The following is a 5,963-nucleotide window of genomic DNA, read 5'->3' on the forward strand; positions in this document are numbered from 1 at the left end:
ACGTGTGGAGGTTTACGCACACACTCCACACAAAAAGAGGACTATCTCCTAATTACCTGTCAGACGGTCAGGTGGGTGGCATGCTGATGACTCAATTGGCTGCCTTGAAAGAAGAGTCCTCCATCCAAATTAGCATGCTTTTATCTTTTTTCAACCTGAAGTGGGTCTAATTGTTCTGCTTGAGAACCAGGTTTCCATTAATGAAAATTGTTTCATTTCCAGACTGAAACAATGCATGGAAATTGCGTTCACGCTGATGCAGACTCTAACTGAAGGAGCTGGTAACAGTCAAGATAGTTACACAGAGAAGGTAGTCTTAAATATTTTCACCAGGCATGTGGAATAAACGCATTAACCTCATTCCTCTATGTTGCTAAATCAAAATGTAATAGTAAGAGACCCTTCTGCACTGAGGTTTCAATGCACAAGGAGAAGGCAGCATCCCTACACTCCACCGTTGATGCCTACTGTGTCCATCCCTTGGTCCCACAGCCATTCACAAAACCCCTGCTGCACCTTACAAGCAGCTGAACTCCCCTCTGGCTGCATTTCCAGGGACAGACCCCATGCTTCTGGGGCTGGGTGTGAGCCTAACTGCCTGAGGCCTGGCATTGCTGACCCGCGCAAGGTCCACCTCACACAAAAGCTCCCTCAGCATCCCTAAAACAGGCATTCCCTCTCGCCTCAGGCTGAGACCTTCTCTGACAAGCCTAATGAAACCGCACATACCCTCCACAAAGAAACCACCATTTTACTGAGAAGTCCAACAATTTCGGCACTCAGCCAAGGATATGAGAGACCTGGGTTCAGTTCCATGCTAAAGGGTTAAGTGGAGGCCATGTGAATACCAGTGACCCGTAAACACTGGACTTTGGCACATAACAAAGCATTTGAGTGCCTAATTTCCCCTGATGCATCTGGCTCCGACAGCGTCTCTGAAATTTCTGGTCTGTTGGACACGACATAGTGAGGGACTTGATGATGAAAACATACTGTTGGAAGTCATTTTTAGAGAAATATATTTTCTGGCTACTTATTGAGAACTTTGCATTCGTTTAATTCAATAGCCCCTGTTGAATTCCTGTGCTTCTGGTTTTTTCTAAAAGATGAAATGACTTGGTGGATCACTGATGGGATTTATAAAGACAAGAAAGAGTCTGGCAAACTTTGTAAAACAGAATTTAAGATAAATCCATCATTTGACAAGGCTCAACAGATCTTGCAGTTAAAAAAACTGAGAGACCATCTAGCTAAGCAGCAAGAGCCAGAGCTGGTTGATCTTACTTGTGTTGTACGGCACCTTATTTGGCAACTAGTCCTACTGATCCCACAAGCCCTACATGGAGTAAGGATACTGGCTGCAAGTCCTCAAAACTGCACAGCTGCAGGTGTGCAGCAACGTGATGTTCTGCAGAACGGGAGACCTTAGGAGAGAACCCTACATTCCCAGCAATCTCAGCACCATCGGAAGGTGCAAGCCAGAGAGGTCTGAGGTATTTTTACATCTGGGTAATCCCAATCATGCTACTTTCAAACTTCACACTCTAACACATCTTCCCTATCTTCTTTTCAGCCTTTATGTACCTTTTTTTTAATTGTCAACTCATAACAAAATTACCTAGATTACTCTATCAGTCAACTCACCTCGTGAGTTACACTAGAAGGTGTCGAATAGCAACTTCTAGTTAATATCCAGCCCACTTTCACTGTTGAACAACTGAAGAACGTACTTTAAAATCTATAGGATATTTAGGTACTTGGAAGTATGCCACTTTGCATTTGGAAAAATAATTGCATCTCAGGTAGTATGTTTGTGTAACATGGAATATGTTTATGTTTGGATTCTCCTTTCCAAGTGGTCAAAGAGAAGAGAGAAGCTTCTACTGTAATTTTTCCTTGCATGTGATCAAATGGCATAGCAAATGCATATGAGACTATGTGAGACAGTTTTTAGTTTCATTATATTATAAATGTAAATTAACACAGAAATTGGAGCTGGTTGAACTACTGTGTGTTTCAATTCAACAACTTCAGCGTTTCAGACAACTCTAAAACAAATACCTCTGTGTTATTTGGGGATTTTTTTTTTTTTTTAACCAAAGCCCTATTTCCATACAGCTTTTTTTAGAATTAGTTGCTCAGAAATCAGGAGATTCAAAGTTGCGGCAAGTAAAGAGACAGTAGCTTATAAAAGTAGTAATATTTCAGTAGTTACACACAGTTCTTTCTGAAGCAGCTTGGTTTTCAGAAGTACTGACTACCCATCTCTGCCACAGGGCTTCAAGTGGAGTGATAGCAGATTAGAGCCTCCGAAAAATCAGATCCAATCTGCCTTCCTCAAGCTGCTTAGAGCTTAAAGGAAATCAAAAGCACGCACAAAAGCAACAACAGTTCACGTTGGTGGAAGGGTTTCAAAACAAGGAAGTGGAACGCTGCCTCACCAGCAGACACTGGTGAATTGCTAGAGGCAAAGAGTATGTTCAGCAAAGATGGACTGGAAATGGAGGCAGCCACAAAGCAAAAGAAAGGCGGGTCCTGCCCTGAGTGCATTACTTGCCCAAAGCACTCCTGGGACAGAGCGGTGGAGAAGGAAGGATATATGGAAGGAATGGATAATAGACCCATTCCAGCAATGGGCTGGGAAGCAAGTTTTTCATCAACAAGACTGGATTTTTTTACAGCTAGTGTCCCTAAGGGAGAAGCACGAAGGCATTTGCTTTGGAGTATCATACTAGAATTTGCATCCTGCACGATAATAAAATACACTTTCAGATACTAAAAGTAAGTTACACCTGGGCACTTACGGTTATCACTCACACAAGGTGCCTGATGCTTGAAAGTCTTGTCTCCCAGAGGAAGAAATCCCCAACAAATCTAATCTCTTAAAATACCCGACTTTCATGCAGTTTGAATTTTAATTTTATAACTATGTTACCGTGGCTCAGGATGGCTGCAACCACATTTTCCAGAATGAGAGTAGTTACCTGTGTTTGGCTAGTGGGAATAGCCCAATTGCTATTTTCAGCGTGGGGAAGGGTGTTTCAGCTGTAAGAGTTCAGACTAAGAGCAATTTATGATATACGTAGCAACATATCCGGAAGGCACAGCTCCACCACTGACACATCTTTCCAGCCTAGAAAAATTAGCCAAAGAAATAACAAGTTTGCATGCCTACAAGGAAACAATCAGCTGAATACGCTTGGGCCTGAGATTTTACTTTAAAACACACATCCAGACCCATATGAATCCCATCCCACACGTCAGGCTTCCTCACATCGTACATCATCTCTGCTTCACACAGCGGCCATTGGAGAGGGCTGCAGAAGAGAAACCAGGTAGTTCCATAGTCAAAGTTATTTGCTTATTGCTGGCTTTTCATTTAAAAAAAAAAAGTGGAAACCCTTATAAATATTATATTATAAATATTCTTTATTTGGAATATTTAGCCTGTTTTAGGAGAAGTAAGAGACATCATCTAATCTTATGTCCCTCTGTTCACCTAAATAACAACTTTGAATACTTCCCAAACATCCCTTCTCTCTCCTACTTTCTTGCAAGATTAATTTTTCCAAGTCTACAGATGCTGAAACTGAGGCACAAATAGATTAATGTCACTGGACATAGGTATTGCCGGCGCACTGAGAATAACCCATTCGCAGAGGCCAGGTGGGTTATTTCTTGGGCTGGAAGTTAAATCTCCCTGAACCTGACATTGGAAGAAAAGGTGGCTGCGCTTACAGAGTAACACGGTAACAAGGTGACTGGCAGCGGTCATTGCCACCGCAGGTGGGACAGAGCAGGGCCCAAGGACAGAAGACTATTACCGCTCTTGCGTTTGTCTCCTGTTTAATTAAACAAGCAAATCAGCAGGGGCATCGGAGGGAGCAGAAAATGCTCATACAAAACCTGCAACATTGTAAACTGTCCCCGAAACCCAGCCGGGAGAGCTGGGCACTTCCAAGCAGGGATCAGATACCTCGTGGCTCGTAGCCAGTCAGAACTAACCCCTACCAGTTAAAAATGCAAGTACAATACTCATAATCATCTCCAGCCATGTCCAGGATTTACTAATAAGAATTTAGCGACTCACATTTTTAAACGAAGCAAGGAGGACTGGGGAGAGCAGCGAAAGAACAATCCTGCAACACTTACTGGAGTTTATTCACCAAGTTACAGCAGGAAAAGCAAGGTGTTCTTTTTGACTTTCTAATTAAACTCGTTCTAAACCCCTCCTGGCCACCAGCTGGTGAGACACAGCAAAAAGAAAAAACAAAAAAAAGAAAAAAGGTAATTAAAGAGGCCTTCCTTGCCTTGACATTGGATAGCTGTTTTTTGGCCTTTAGGTGCATGTTTCCAAATAAAAGGCGGCCCTTAGTGACCAGGTGAAATCGCAGAGAACAAGACTCACTCTTTCCATCTCCAAAGCTCCCACTGAACCATTCAAACAGCTAACCCCCCCTCCGAACATTCAGTCCCGACAACACAGGGAAATGTAACCTCCATCACCATGACACTCCCAGGAAATCAACACCTATCAACTACCAAGGAATAATTAAGAGAGGATAAAAAGACAGCTGCTTTCCCTCTGTTTTTTAATCATGGATCCAGCCCCTTAAGAGATTGCTAGGTTAGAAGAGACTTAGAGAAGATTAGCCTTTTCATTAATGTCGGGGGGTGAGGGGACAGTTTCAATAACTTCCACCAGGTACGTTTCCAGCAGTGAGGCAGGCAGCTTGTTCAAGTAGTACCTCCCTGCCTGGTGTTATAATTGAGATTATAACTGAGATTAATTCTGAGCCCAGAAAGCACGGGAGGCTTTCCGGAGCAACCTTTCTTCTTTTTAAAAAAGAAGAAAGAAAAAGGAAAAAAATCCTGATGCGGTCAGGCTGCTGATAAATGTAAGTTAGTTTGTTTCAAACAATAATTATACTTTTCCCTACTTTGTTTTTCCTACTTGAGGATCTTCAGTGCTGTCTCCAGACAGGGATTAGCACCTAGAGCAAGAAACTATTACTGTCCCCATTTTTAAGATCAGAAAATAATAAAGAATTTAAGAGATTCTAAGCAAACATTTAAATTCTATTTACAACAGCTCAGAACAAAAGTCATAGGTTCAGTGTTTATATTAGGGAAATCAAACATGCACTTTTGACTTGGATGTGTAAGTTAAAGCTTTTTGTTAACTATGAGAGTTAACAAGTTGCACGTAGAACTCAGTTGAAGCATTTGATTCTCTCAGAAGCGGTGAGCCTGGCACATCCTGTCACACACAACTAGAAAACACAGGAGCATATGCCCATGATAAAATAGTTTGTTTTCACACTTTGTCACTTTTTGGAAGTGACACTCCTTCAGAGCTGCGATGAAATCACATTGGCCAGCCGATACTTTCAATGCACCATTTTTCCACTACGCCAGCGTTACTCCACACTTGCTTCTGCAGAGATTTTTAAAGCACAAACTCTCAGGAATAACCTCTCTTAGAGGTGCCACAAGGGAACCCAAGAAAAACTTAAAAGGGTTTCAAATAGACTAACTTAAAATATCAATCCCCAAGACTGGCAGCTTAGATATACCATTCCATCTCTAATTCATCAGAAGCTTTCTTTAGAAAAGTGAGAAAACGGAGGATTTTGTTCCCTTTAGGCACCTCCAGCTCTTCATGGCTGGGCAGTTACAAGCCTGTACCCGCACTGATACTGCAACCACAACTGGACTCAATAGGAAAGGTACAAGTAAGGGAAGGAAATAAATATCACCCCCCCGACTTTGAACTTCCTGCATCCATGAAATACCCTCTCTTGCAAATCAGACCTTGTGGAAGGAGAAGGGAAAGGGGCAGACGTGAGTACGGCAGCCTTCCAAGAGTCTTGTCACTGAATTTGAATGTGGTGCTGATGACTCTCTCCCAATGTTTATAAATGGGATTCAGGGGACTAGATGCCGTAGCACAACTGATAAAC

This window comes from Aptenodytes forsteri, unplaced genomic scaffold, assembly GCF_000699145.1.
Source record: "Aptenodytes forsteri isolate BGI_AS27 unplaced genomic scaffold, ASM69914v1 Scaffold61, whole genome shotgun sequence".
Lineage (NCBI taxonomy): Eukaryota > Metazoa > Chordata > Aves > Sphenisciformes > Spheniscidae > Aptenodytes > Aptenodytes forsteri.